This window comes from Pyxicephalus adspersus, chromosome 1, assembly GCF_032062135.1.
Source record: "Pyxicephalus adspersus chromosome 1, UCB_Pads_2.0, whole genome shotgun sequence".
Lineage (NCBI taxonomy): Eukaryota > Metazoa > Chordata > Amphibia > Anura > Pyxicephalidae > Pyxicephalus > Pyxicephalus adspersus.
The window spans coordinates 157158439-157174322 of record NC_092858.1 but is presented as its reverse complement, the minus strand read 5'-3'; the positions used below and the strand labels follow the sequence as shown (position 1 = coordinate 157174322).

The 15884-nt window shown below is 37.3% G+C and overlaps 1 protein-coding gene across 3 annotated transcripts in view; it reads right to left on the bottom strand.

Annotated features, from left to right (window-relative positions):
* The window catches only part of ROBO1 (roundabout guidance receptor 1), a 649014-nt gene that overhangs the window by 131854 nt on the left and 501276 nt on the right, over positions 1–15884 (bottom strand). The window lies entirely within an intron of this gene.

Genomic DNA, 15884 nt, shown 5'->3' with positions numbered 1-15884 from the left:
CCTCACCCACTCTCCTCCCTGTTGGTGTTCCCCATTCCCCATATGCTGATGACACTCAAATTTATCTGTCCACCCCTGACCTGTCTCCCTCAGTCCTGGATAAGGTCTCATGCTGCCTGTCAGCCATCTCCTCATGGATGTCTGACCCATTCCTGAAACTCAACCTGGATAAAACAGAACTCCTCATCATTCCCCCCTCAAATTCCAAATCCCCCCCTGACATATATCTAACTGTTAACAACACTGTTATTCGGCCCTCTCCTCAGGCACATTGTCTTGGTGTCACCTTTGACTCGGCCCTCTCATTTACCCCCCATATTCAGAACATTTCCAGGTCCTGTCACTTTCACCTACGCAACATCTCCAAAATCCGCCCCTACCTGTCCCCTGAGACCACCAAACTCCTTGTACATGCTCTTATCATCTCCCGTCTGGGCTACTGTAACATCCTTCTCGCTGGTATTCCACTAACCCGACTCTCTCCTCTACAATCTATCATGAATGCTGCAGCCAGACTCATCCATCCTTCCCATCTGTCCTCCTCCGCTGCATCTCTTTGTAGTTCTCTCCATTGGCTTCCATTTCACCTTAGAATCAAATTTAAGCTCCTGTGCTTTGCCTTCAAATCCCTACACAGTTATTGTCCCACTTACATCTCTGACATGGTTAAAAAATACTCCCCCTGCCGCTCTCTCCGCTCCTCCAATGACCTACTAATGACTTCCTCACTCATAACCTCATCACACGCACGGTTACAAGACTTCTCTAGAGGTGCTCCAACTCTCTGGAATGGTCTTCCTCGTCCTATTCGGCTTTCTGCTCATTTAAAAGAGCGCTCAAAACCCATTTTTTTAAACTTGCCTACCCGTCTTCTTCTGTCAATTGAAACCACCACTACTTCCCACCACTACATATCTCCTATCCTATTGTGTGTAAATTCCCCCACCTACTAGATTGTAAGCTCTTCGGGGCAGGGTCCTCTCCTCCTGTATCACTGTCTGTATTAGTCTGTCATTTGCAATCCCTATTTAATGTACAGCGCTGCGTAATATGTTGGCGCTATATAAATCCTGTTTATTAATAATAATAATAATAATAATAAAAAGGAAGGGTGGCAGGCCACATTGGTCAAACTATAGGCACAGGATGATTATTGCTCATCTTAGCTCTTTAATAACCATATGTCTATAGAAAAATTGGATCTTCTGCAGGCACATAGTGGCCAAGTGACTATTGTGGCCGAAAAAATATTTCCATTGCACATGTACACTCTGTCAAAAATATTGAGTGTTTACACAATGAATATTTGAACAAAATAGTCTTTCTGAAAATGTTCCAACAACTCGCTGAGATCTGTGGTTATCCCTAGTCCTAATACTCTTCAACCATGGCATGTTCCTAGAAAGGAAGAATCAAAGACAACTGTAACCTAATCCTGGAAAATGATAAATTCACCATAGGAGATACATGGGGTACACCTTCTTTGCATATCAGGCTCCATGACCTAGGTAAAGGGCAAATAAAGTTCAAAACTGTTTGTTTAAAGTATCATAGTCCTCAAAAGAAGAAGAAACCTCAAATGTCTTTATCTTTACTGACAGGCAGCGACCCCTACACATCCCTTGACCTTCTAAGACAAGATTAGTCAGTCCAGAGAGACTCTCACACCAACATCACCTGTCATCTGTCTCTTCTTTCAAAGTATTCCAGCACTTTTTCATCAACACCACACCAACTCTTCATAGTATACTGTCATGTACACAAAAGATATCAGCGATTAGAATGCTCCGCATTGAACTGCCACTAAGACTATAATAAAATACTTTGGGAGAAATTGTTAGTCTTGTCCTCGGAAAGGGAAAAAAGTTTAAATTTATTACATACTGACAACTGCTATCTCCGTCCCACTATTTCATTTCAACAGCAGTATTCCTAGACAGATATACAACATATCCAAATTGTTTACATCGCTAACTGCTCAGACTTCTACATCAGATATTCTGTACTCTGACAGTAATGTTTTTACCTACATTTTATCATGTAGAAAAAGAAGAAGGAAGGGAAGACTGGAGTGTCAGATGATTGAGACTTTTAACAAGTTAAAAGGGCTTTCAGATTATTTTTATGCCAATTGTTTTTTAGCAGTATGGGGGTAGGTGAAGAAACCTGGAGATCATTATTTTTTAACTGATGATCAATATGTATTGTTGGCATAATGTGCAACATAATTTGTGTCAATGTGGAACAGTTTGTAATAACCTTCTTGGGTGTTGGTACAATACCAGAATATTACAAGCAAGCAATATTTAGCCAGGTTGTCTTTTCTGTGAACATCTATGTTGTACAGTTGTAGACAGCCAGGAACATCACTCTAGGTACACCTTGCACCATTTGTATAAAAGTTGTTGACAGTTTATGTTTATATATATGTTCAAGAGGTTCAGCCAGTTGTCCATTTATTTTAGGTGTTAGACGAGTTACGAGCAGGTGGTAAGCTGCGCCCCTATTTGTATTTGACATGACAAAGTACAAGAAGTGCTTGCGCAGTTGATGTTCTTTGTAGAGGTAATGAGGTGGTGAATGAATAAGAGCTGTGAGGGGCACCAAGTGGTTGAGAGTATAAACACTAACTCCCAATTTCCAATTTTCAGGTTCACAAACATTCTAAACAAGAATATGCCTCCATCTAGTCTGTTTTGAGCTTATCCACAGCATGCCTAAAACAAAGGTAAGCCACAACAGTAACAGCAAATTTGTAAAAGCCTGCTGTTCATTACTTCCCAATGAGCAGGCATGATGTGAGCCCTTATTATATAATGATGATGTCCCAGATATTTTCACAGGTTTGGTGAAAAGGAATGCTTCTCTAACTTCTGAGCATTCCGCAACTCCCTGCTGACTTCTAGAATTCTTTTGGGGTTGCTAGGCAGCGTACAATATTATAACATTCCCATAAGTAAGACAGCAAATATTTTTATCACGGCTGCATGTTAGAACCCAAAAACTATTTATGTGAGCAAGGTATAAGGTGTTGCCAACATACATTAGTCTTGGACTCAATAGTCTTTCTAAAAACTGTGATTTATTATGGCCTATAGAAGACATATTCTTACAATAAACATGGCAGTAATTGTACTGGAAATCTCTACAAGATGAGAGGATATCCCATCTGACAGTAATCTCTTGAACAAGTGTTATTATTAAAAAAAGTATCTCTACATCCGCTATGGTGACAACTATAACAATCTGGATTCTCCCTCTAATTTTCTCCTATTGACATTGGCCCCAGAACAAATAGGTTGTATCTTCTTAACATTGGCACAAACAGCACTAAACACCAAGCATTGTCTTTATCTCTTCCATACTCTGTTCAAAGTTGAGAAAAAAGGTTTTGGCTGGAGCCATACTTTAAGGTCCCCATTTTATGCAGCACTTTACATATTGCCTACTATTTGTTTCCAACAGAATCAAAATGACAGGGACAATAAAATTGTCATGTGTATAGGCATCATTCCACTTTTGTTCCAAGATTCCATACCTCTCTGTTCAGAAAAGAGGCAAGTATGAAGCAAATGCCTTTATTCTTTGTTCCTGCATTACGATGAGACGTCAGAAAAAAAAATGACAAATAATAAAATGTGAAACCAGCCATTACTTTCAAGGCCTAATGTGCAAGTACTTAAGTAAAACGGTGCACTTTCTGGTAATGTCTGTTTTCAATTGCTCCCAACCCATTTAATGCATGTCATTTGAAAGGTAAAAAATGATTACTGTATTCTGCAGGAGATTAACAAGAGACAGTCGCATAAAACTGTTGAATGCTTTTGCATTTTAAATATTTATTTACCAGCATGTGCTTTTCTTTATTTTGCTACTTATAGGAAAACTCTTAAATGGAATGATACAAAAAGTTGATAGTAATGCAAAGTCAGCAACTGCCACTGTGTTTATTTATTTATTTTAATTTATAGAGAAAGTAGGAAGAAATTAACCTTGGAAGATAGGTCTAAAAAAGATAGGATTGGTCAACATTTTCGCCTGCAGTCTCCCTGAAACTTATCTTTCCCCAAACTGACTATTCACCCTGTGAAGGTGTCCATCTTTGTAAAGACAGGGCTTTGCTTCCTCATGTCAGAGCCTCTAGCAAACAGAACAGATAGCAGCAGAGTTGGAACCTCATTTAATCTTCTTTCAAACTGCTCTGAATGAGTTTGAGACAAAAGTTGCAGTTTCATTAAAGCAGGAATAGTTTAAGCTTAGCAAGGGCTGGTGATCTACTCAAGCAGTATAATTTGTTATCCACACAGTTGAAGATTTGGATACTCAAGAAGACGTAAGTATAAAAACCTATTTACAGTGAAGTTGTATTGATGAGTGCCGTACAGAACGTCAACCCTCTGTATCTTTCTCTGTCTCTTGCCATGTGCATATATGAATTTCTTTTCCAGAAAAACAATGTTTCTTGACTCCCAGGAGCCTTTCCACACTAGGTGTAGGGAAAAGGCCCTTGGAAGTGGTAGTTGTGGGGAGTGGGGGAATCTATATCAATAGTTGGAGACCTCTCAGCAGCTGCCCCTTCAAGAATTTTTTTAAAAGAATGATAATGATATCACAAAAATAGCTGTGCCTCTCTAAAAAGAGAAGGGATGTGAGGGTTGCAGGTACATTTGGATAAATTGTGTACAAATCCTTTAAATAAGTTCCTATGCTCTCACTGCATGTTTACACAGTTACATGGGGTTGCTCTTCAAAGAGAATTCTGAGCCTCTTGTCTCCATTATAATGTCGTTCTTCAGATAAAAACTGCTGGATCTTATTAAGCTTTTTGTGTAATCAAGGCATTTTGTATTGTTCTCCAAAAAGAGAACTGATTTAACACCATTTTAATCAAAGCGAGATCATTTTATCTCTTCCATTCTTTGCCATCTTCACCCTCCTCTGACATGAACATGATTCTTTGACTTTTTAGAAGTCCTGCAATTAAAATGATTGGAGAAAAAAATTCAAATATTCCTGAGCTGGCAGTGGAAAGAAACTCCCATAAATTATGCAAAATGGTAAAAAAGGAACATTTGGCACATCAGAAGCAGCCTCCAGTTTAGGTAATTATCCCTCTGAATAAAAGAAAGGAGAGCAATATCTGCAATAAATATTATAAGAGCTTGCTGGTTGTCTGTATCTCTTTTCAGACAGTGCATCTATTATAGAATTCTAATTAGTTCAGCCAACAAATTAACAGCTATATAAAAGAGCTTAAAGTGGACTTATCGTTAAAATTCACATGTCAGGGAAATCAATAGGATGTCAGGCTTACTAAATGACAGTATTGTTTAAAAAAAACAGTCTATTTTTTGCTATGAATAAAAAAGAACAGTGCTACTAAGGAGGTTAGTGGCAGCTAAAGATTATTATTGTTAGTAATATCAAACAGAAATGATAAAACGCCAACATTTTACGCAGCACTGTACATTAAACAGGGGTTGTAAATGACAGAACAGGTAAAACAAAAAGCTCAAAAAAGCTTACAAACTAAAAGGTGGGGGAAAATAGCACACAATATGGGGATACATAATGGAGGCTAAGAGATGAAGGTTAAGAGACAGAAGAAGGTGAGTTTGAAAAGGGGGGTTTTAAGGGCTCTTTTAAATGTGCAGAAGGTAGGAGCAAGCCAAAATTGATGAGGAAAGAAGTTCCAGAGAGTTAGGGCAGCCCTAGAAATGTCTGAAAATTGTGAATGTGATGGGGTTATGAGTAAGGAAGTGATAAAGATCACATAAAAGTATTTTTATAAAAAAAGTCATGATGTAATAACAGATCATCAATAATGTTTTCGAATTTAATAATAACAAAAACAATTGAATCATCACTCATATAATGCCTAGTACTTTGATTGCCAAACCATAGTTTAAACTAACGAGCAAACTGTCCCCATCAGCTGTGTACCGCTACATTTGGAAGTAGAGATCAGTGGGAGCACAATCATTTCTAAAGGCACTTGAAAAAACAAATGCTGTGCACATGTTGTGTTCTTCAGTTCTTTAGAGAGAAGATGGGAGAGTATGAGCTGGAGGTACCTGGCTGTGTCCTCCTCTATAGAAAATGACAAGAGTTGTCCCCGGTCGGTTGTTCAGCAAATCGCCAATCGATGTTCAGAGACCACTTAAAACACTAGACTTGCTCCCAAGATGTAAGATTGTAATCATCTAGTGTGTATACATAATATACGTAACCCAAGACAGAGCCTGTCCAGTAGAATTCCAGTGAAATAAGAGGATCAGGAGCATGTTAAACTTGTGTATGTAATGACTGAATATAGCTGTCTACATTTACTTTTAACTTTTGGGTGTTAAGTTCTGAAAACTTTTCCTATGAATGCTGGATGTTCTCCAGCTTTGTCAATAGTGTGCAAGAGTACCAATTCAAACGGTAGAAGATGGAAGTCACAACATGTAAAGAAAGCTTCTGCAAAATTATTTCACCATACTAGACACTAAACAATGTGTTCACTTGCTGTACCCTGTTGTTGGTTTCAATTCCATGTAAACTCCATCCTGTTTGATTTACCAAGTTGATAGCCCACTAGTTAAGACAGTCTGAAACTGTAATCCACAAATAAATAACTGTTCCCTGATCCAACCATTATCAGATAACGATTGTCTTACTTCTATGTGTACCTGAAAACTTTTGTGTGTATTAAAAAAAATCTTGAAAACAAAAAATCCCAACCTGGATTGAAGTTAGGAGTTTTCCGAAGGAAAGCAGATGTTGCAAAAGCAGCGTCTGTGTTAAAGTAAACAAAACTTCAAATTAATGAGCTCTTCCTTGTCTGTAATTAGTAATTTTAAAGGCAAGCAAAGGACAATGAACTCAACTTGTATACACGAATGTTAATATGCAGCAAAAAAATAAATTTCTTTCTTCCCTTCTTTCGTAGGAGACATAAAACAGCCTTGAGTGAAAAGCCTAAAAGAAAAGTGATAACGGTTTTAATTGGAAGTCTTTTTCCTTCATTATGAACTTGATTGCTGAGCAGACATTTAAGGGAGAATATAAACACATCGTATTCTATCCCACATGGAAAATGTAAAAATGTAAGATCTTATAAAAATTCATGAATATGACTACCACATGCCTTCCTACAAAGAAAGTGTGTCTGAATGCCATCTGTGCAGGACAGTCTAATTAGGGGATTAAACCAAGGGAAGCTCCTTGTGCTCACATGTGGAAGCACATGCTCCTTACCATTAAGGAAAGGCAAAACGTAAAAAAAAAAAAAAAAAAAAAAAAAAAAAAAAAAAAAGATCAAGAACACGATGACAGGAAGGGAATTTTGCATTCCTATATAATACCATAAACAAATAACAGTGGGCCTTAAAACTTGCCTGAATGGAGGCAGTTTGTGTTGACTGAAGCTGTGATACTTACACCACAGTTCAAAATAGAAAAACAATATGTTAATAAAATAAATTTTGAGGCTGCTTACAATCCAGTGGGATGTAATAAAGTAGTGGAGAGAGTTCCTCTGCTACCTTCCATTGCTGATTAACAAGATGTAGCCTGTCAATCAGCAACTAGTCACCCCTAGTTCTATCCACCATTATCTGAAATGATACGTCTGGAGCCTGTGAGGAACAAATGAAAGAGGATTTAGCTCATTTATTTAAGGCTTTTGCATCACATAGACACTGAACTTGTAACTTGCCTTAATATACACATAAAAGTGGGCCTGTAAGTTGTGTAAATTGCTATGAATTCTAAGGGCACTCTTAAACAGGTATTAGGAATTAGTAGAGGCCAGAAACCTAAAAACACAATGAAACTGGGAACATAGAGGACAGTTTTCAGGATAGTTTGTATCAGGCATCCTATAATGTTTTTGCTGTTAGGAAGACTTAACTATACTTTAAAAGGTTTATTGTCATGTCCCTTACTTTGAAGCAATGATTTTTCATTGTCATTGAGGGTCTCTGTCATTGTATAACCTATATCAGCTATGATTACATAGAACCTATACCTGCTTGGATTACTGTATGCACAACTCACAGAAAATGAATGTAGTGGTCTGTAGGAAGAATGTCTCTTATATTGCTGGCTAGCTGGAAGAATGTCACCCTAACAGATAGCCTAAAAGGTCATTGGAGTGATCTAAACTGACCTGAGAAGAACTCATTTCTCATTGCTTAAAAAACCCCTAGCAGCCTCCATAGGAGACATTAGCCTTAACCATTATTTAATGGAATTCAATCTTTTAATGCACTAACCAGTAACATGAATTGTATCCAATTAGCTCATGCTAAATTTTTTTCATTAAGTAGGAAAAACTAACTCTAATCATTGGAAAGTCTACATGGCTAGGCCCAAATAAATATGCCATATCAATAAACCTATAAATTTTGTCACTTATCATAACCACTGCTTCCTCCTAGCCCAGTCCGTAGACTGGAGTGAATAAACGCTGGGAGTTAATAAGAGCTTTTTGCTGCCAGGAAAGTAAAACTGTGTGCCACAACCAAGCTACAAAGGTATTACCGAATATCTGATGTATGCTTTCAGTTATGAAGGCTTTTGGGTTGTCTCCCTTTTAACTGGCTTTTGTGCCAATTTCATATTGTCAACAGATGCTTAAACGATGCTTACTCAGCTTGTGAGCTGCTGCCAGTGAGTGTTTGCTGCTTTAGCGGGATGCTGCAAATTAATCCCAGAAGAGAGCAGTTCTCAAAAAAGAGAAAAAAAACACTGATGAAGAAAGATACTAAAGATCAAAAAGCCAATGGCATGACACTGGATGGTTTTAATGCTTACCGTATCCATATTGTTGTCTTGCTTCCTGATTAAAGGGGATTTCTGGCTTATAGCATCAAGAGATGAAGTATGCCATTTCAATTCATGTAGAATAATGGGATAAAAGACCCTTTCGTCACAGAGTGTGCTAAATTTTATGATCTACTTAAATATTTTAATGTCATACAAAGTACCTGCTAAATAGTTTTTCTGTGACTATTAGAAGTGGCACTCTAAATAAAAGTTAAGCAGATACAAATGGTGATAGATATGGACCTGCTTTTTGGGTGCACAGCAGTCCCACATAAAGTTTTAATATATTTTTTATTTTCTGTATACTTATATTTTACAGTGTTCCTTTTTTTAAGTTAACAGGCCCATTATGGAAGATACAATTTCTGACTTCTTACTTTAGGAATGTGAGTTTCCTGACTTATGTTGAGTCTGTGTCTTGTAACAAACATACATTTAGGGAATCCTGGCATGCCTTTTTGGGTTTACAATCATTGAATAATAAATTAATAAATACATTCCATTTTATTTTTATGATATTATATTGGTATGGTTCTTTAATGCCCCAATCTTTACCTTTTTGAAAATGGAAACATCCACGGAGAGTAAATGTTTATTTTCAGTAATTTTCATGAATTGTAAATAAAGTTGTATTGTAAATTCATGTGTTGGAAATAAAAAACTGTTTAAAAGCAACTTAACTTTTCATATGTTGTATCTATTCAGATAAATGTAAATGTGGAACGGAGAGTTTTAGCACAAAGAGTTCATATACCTTTAGAGAATGTCAAATGTGGTCTCATTTTGCTGATTACAGAAAACCACCCAATATTTTTGGAAAGTATCTGACTGATTACCTCAGTCGGCCACATCAAACATCAGTCTGCACAGATCTGTACAGGAAGTGAATCAAAGGCTTTGGGTACTTCACTGTACACCGGCTCCTATTTCCAGATGGTTGAAGCCACAAGATGATATTACAAAAAGCTAGTTAGAGCTAGTTACAAAAAGCTAGTTACAAAAAGCTAGCTTATTAGACCTCTAATATTGTCAGCCTACAATTCGAACAAAGGATTTCTTACTCGAGATAAGGACGGACAATTAATTGTTTCCTACTAAGTTAAAGACAACCATGTATGGAGTTTTTTGTCCAATAGTAGCTATACAGACTTGCAGGATCATATGAAAGATAAGCATTGCACAAGCATAAAGTTGAGAGTCTGTGTTGGAAACGTTTAGATATTTGCTGCCAGTAATGCCTAGGCATTATTATGGCACTTTCATTGCTACCTGACCAGTTAGAGGACTCTATCTCTGTAAAGATGACCATACTCATATCAATCCAGTGATAGGCAACTGAAGGCAGTATGAAATGTATATTAAGGAGGCATACATACGAGCAATTTTAGTCACTGGAAACAATCTTTTGTGACCCCTTCTAGGGACAAAGGAGTGACTGATAAATGAACGAATGCTGTACACACAGAGACAATCTGTTTTAGAGGTATAACGAGGTATAACGAGCGAGCTGCACCCAACTGTGCTCTTCTCAATGTACAACGGTTGTTCTTGGTTGGTCATTCAGAATCTGTCAGGATGGATCCCTGAATGACATTCTGCAACCGCTGTGCACAAGTCAGATTCTCGCCCGAAACAAGCCCGACCATTCATATCGGGCCAGAATCATGTCACGTGTGTACATAGCCTTTTACTTTAAAGTGTTCCCTTATCTTACGGCCAGATCACATCAGTGCACGCATGGTAATTCACAGGTGTGGGTATAAATGGGCCCTTATGGATTTCTTCATGCTGGCTCCACACCATTGCTCTGCAGTAGCAAGCCTGCAGGTACAGGTACCGGACATGTCCTAGTAGTCCCATTACAGTTTGTAATGCACTGGGTAATGTGGTTAAACACTGGCTCCTATAGGTCTGTGAAGTCGTATTTACATGTTTATATATTTAAATTCAAAATCCTATAGCAATAGAATGGAATAGAATGGAAGTATGGGCGCTGGATATTGTGATATCAATTAAGCTTTAAGGAATTTTTTTTTGTGAAGATTTAGAGACTTGTGACTTTTAAAATTCCATTCCTGAAAATATATGTGACTTAGTGTCATATAAATTCAGAAGCAAGTTGAAAACTGTTATTAACAGTATATATCCTGCAGCCTACCAGCTGCATATTATGTAGCATAGATCATAAGGGGGTGGACAGCTGGTTTAATGGAAGAATATAATGGAATACACAGTTGGCACACAGCCTACATAGTTATTATATGGTACAGTAATGATCACTTTAAACATTTTCTAGTACTAGAATAACCTTAATTTGAGGACAGACAGAGGCCACCCAAAAAGCTAAAATGAAAAGAGTTGGAGTAGCTCCCCATCCAATGTCCTAACCTCATGAAGAGATGGGCTGCTACAACAGCTGCCTGCGTGCTGGTGAGTAACGCGACAGGAACCCGAAAATAAACATAACACATCAAAGATGGCTTTGTGTGCATTAGCTCAGTGGATGCTGAAGGTTCAACTCTAGTTATCCATTTCAAATAACAATTTTTTTTACATAGGCCTATATCGCAGATTACTATCCAAACACATCAAGTGACTCTAGTAAGCATGTGTTCTGTAACCTGTGACAGAGCACAAATAAACAGTTTTCAAGACAGCAACTTAATGGACTAATTCTCTTACAATGATCGACTTTCTAACTTGGATATAAATCATTTTTAAGTGAGATACTTTTAGGATTGTTTTTTTTATTTTGCTGTACCTAAAAGCTAGGAAAACATAAGAGTATATTTTGTAATATTCTATTTGTAATATATATATGTATATAAAACAAAGCAGTAACTATATCTATAGTATATAGCATGGTAAATCCATATAGAGACTTTCTAGTCAGATCAGACGAGAGTAGAATATATAAAATATATAAAAAATTGATATATATATAGAGCCATTGCCTCCAAATATACAGCCTAATTGAAAGACTAATTTTGTTTTTTCAAGTTGTCTGTTGCAAATTTACATACTGGTTTTATTGTTTCATACAAATATAAAACAAACCCAGCATACACATAACGTAGCCAGAGATTGTAGATATTGAAATTATGTAACCAATGACAGATATATAACAGTCCTTGCAGGTCATAATTTACGAAATTTAGAACCCTATTAGTCGAGGTCTGCATTGCTACCTACTGGCAATAATTAATTATTAACTTCTTTTATAACATAAAAGTCTGTAATTATAACTAGGCTTTTCTTTAAAGTCACAGAGTGCTTTATGTGTCGTGTTAGCTACATAATCATATCTGATCATGTTACTTGTGTGTCTCTCAGAACTACTTGGCCATATTAAAAATCAGAGTCTGTGCTGAACATTTGGAAATTGTCACTCAGTAAACCGAAAGATGAAACACATATCCACTGAAATGCATATTTGTAAGCCATTTGGTGTAATGTAAGGTTATCTCTTTTGATTTATTGAAAATGGAAAGAGCCAGTAGCTACTATGGAAATGGCAGCTCAATATACAAGATCTGCTTACAGGTCTCCTGTGCTCCTCAATTAACAGATTTAGGTTTTTAGTCATGACAGCTATACTCTATGCAGCTGTTGGAGAAGGATGAGACTACATCTTTACAACTGTTGAAGCTAAGTTTAGCAATATGTACATCAAGGTCAAGAAAAAAAAATCAAAGTGTAAAATACGGTAATGCACAGCAACCAATCAGACAGAATCCTTTACCGTTCTGGCTTATGGCAAGAAATATGAATCCGACCACAGGTCAGGTTGTATACCCTTGTTGATTGCTTGCAAGCAAACAGAGCGAGTTGGAAAATATATACCGGTATATATTTTTCTACAGCAGCAGTCTCTTTTAAAATAGTAATTTTCTTCGGTAACAGCAGTCGTTAACAGCCTCTTGTAATATGGACGTAGTTTCAACCATGACAGTCCCTTGTCATAGGCATTTCTACCCAGCAAACCATTATTTTGTTCAATGGCACTTTCACAAGAAGCATTTTCAGAAATAAGCTTAACAATGGCAGACCACACATTTCCCTCAGTTGAGATTTCCTTTTATTCCAGACTCCAGCTATGATAGGGAATTTCAAAGCCAATTCAAATGAGAAATTAGCTCCCAATAGATATAAGAAGCCAGTGGCTAATTTACACCACTCCATAACTGGAATACAGAATGAAAATGACCCTTTAAATGAAACAGAAAAAAAAGCAGCCAAAAGTTCCTCCCCTCTAAAACTGCCAGTTGTGGCCATGGTACAGGAGACAGCAGAAGATAAAATGACTTGCTTCAGGCTCAGACTTTTGACAGTCATTTACTATTCCTCTTCTTCAGTAACCATTCCTTTAATGCCAGGCTATAACCGTTCCCAATTAAAGCAGAGAAGCTTTGAGGCAGATCCACCGGAGGATAGTGCACAGTCACAAAGTCTTTTGTTGTGTTTTTTTTTCTCCAATGTCCTATTTTAATATGAATATTTAAGATAATGCTCTGTTCCTCTGTGATGTCTTTACTCACACCGATGCTAAGGCTTTAAAGTGTCACTAGTAAAAAAGCTTCTCCATGGCAGAGCAACACCATAAAATGTTACTGTGAGGTGCGCTGCTCCTTTGTAGTGCTCAATTAATGCTGACACATTTAAACATAAAACGCGGACATCTGTTCAATGCAATGTTAACGCACCACACTGTAGATTTTAGTTTTCTTCATTTACATAGAGTTTTAACTTGTCTCGTGCACAGACAAGCAAATGCATAGGCTGCTGCGTGAGAGCCTACAGGGAAACACAGAACAAAGAAATGATATGGCACTTTTGTGAAAATAGGCCTTTTTTTTGTTCCTTTTGTCTAATGCACCATAGAAATGACAAGATTAGCAAAGAGCTATTAACAGCCAATTCTATATTCATTTTATTTTCATCCATGTTAAATTTCTTTTCAGGAAACTGTATCAAATGTTTTGTATGTGAGAATAGCAGCATTTGCTGTTATGTTATAGGGTTTACAAATGACAGCTATTGCAAATTAGATTATTATTATTTATGCTGTTACAGTAGGAAGATCATCATTTTCTATGGGTTTGATAATCTTTCAGCTATTTAAACAGACTATTATTTACCAATCTGCAGTCACAGAAATAGATTTATTTTAAAAAGTGGAGCTGCTGTTGTGATGAGGGGGGGGGGGGTGTCCCTGTGCTTACTTATAGAAGAGCCTTTCTCAAACTTTTCTTTGGGGGAACCCTTGAAATAACTGTCAGGTCTTCAAGGAACCTATTTAATAAATACTATACCCACAGGCTCACAGTACATTAGTGTGGTGATCAGTGGGAAGAATGCTTTTTACATTGCTAGCCATTGGGAAGAATGTCAGCCTCGCAGATAGCCAAATAGATTACTGGTGTAATTTAAACTCACCTAGGAGGCACAAATAGATTCTTTCTGAAAAAAAACCCACTAGTAGTATCTGGGGGAACCCTAGGGTTCCATGGAGCCCTGGTTAGGAAACACTGTTATAAAGCGTGATTTTTGACACAAAGCAGGTTGGTCAAATAACCATGGTTTAAGTGGGATGAAATGTGTGATGAAGTGTGATGAAGGTGTCCTGATAAAGGAACTAAATGTAAACAGCATCCAAACTGTAATTGGTGAAGTATTTTATTTTGCTTCTGGGAGAGATTGCAGCTTCTTGTCACACGATACAGCACAAGGCAAAAATTATCCTAAACACTAGAGGAGATTTAAGGGTCTCTGCAGTAGTGTGGTTTGTTAAGGCAATGTATTCAAATAAATGAGCTGGCAATTCAAAACAAAGTCCCAAAAAAATAGCCATGCAACATTTTTGCCAACACATGGTGCCATGATTAATGGTAAGCGATGTGCTGCAATGTAAGTGCATTGGAGATGCATGTGTTGGGTGCTATTTAAAATGTGACAATATTGTACCTTCTTCTAGCACAGGTATGACCTACAATTGGGCTTCTTCTAGCACAGGTAAGGCCTACAAGCAAAATAATTCAAATGCACTTTAGCCTCAAGTAAACTCTTTGCACAACAGAACATATTTATTTCTAAAATAATTGACAAACTCTTCACCTTGTCTATCTATCTGTTTCTTTCTTTCTATACATGAAATAACTTCTTACATCACCGCAGCAGGGTAGCACTTAAATCAGGTACACATTTAAAAATAATAAATGTCATACTGCTATTTTTATCTTTATGCTGAACATCAGAAAGGTAAGGCCTCTCAGAGCTTCCCTCTCCCTATGTGACTTCCATGCTCACCCCCTTACATGTTTGCTTGTCTCAGGTGCTGTGTTATAACCCACAGATATTGGCAAGTCTCAACAGATTACACGGCTTGCAGCCTATTGACTGACTTCTATTGATTACACACTGGAAATCCAGGTTTAATAGCATAGATACCCTTTAATCTGCTCGGAGCTTGCTCCACTTCTGGCAGGAACTGTAATAATGCCAAAACAGGTATAGGAGATGCAAAGCATAAAAACAAAGAATGTCTTATTCCACAACTCTCATCTATGCTTTCTTTGTATCTTTTTCACAATATGTGTCATTGCTGTGCATTCAAGGGAGACATTAAGGATATTGAATATCGCAGATCTGCAATGTATGGATTGACAAGCATTGAAACCAAATAGACAAAAATTCCAGGGGCCCCCATGAATATCTAGATATGGAACGACTGGATTTCAAGGCTGTGACCATTACCATGAAATATACAGACAACATAAACCAGACATTTTACTATGGAACATGTAACAACAATGTGTGCTTTCACTAAACAATGATTTTATGGATTTTATTGCTTCTTATTTAAAGCAAACTAATCCCTCTTAATCGCAAGAGCTTAATTATCCTTAAATAGGGTGCGGATTATGCTGCCTTCTGTCCTACTCATGTAGATTCCTGCTTCTATGCAGCAATGATTTTGCTGGGGAAAACACTTATAGGTGCTCATTTGCTCTATCATAGACTTGGTCAGCATTAACATGTCATCTAGTTTAAAAGAAACTGAATGGACTGAG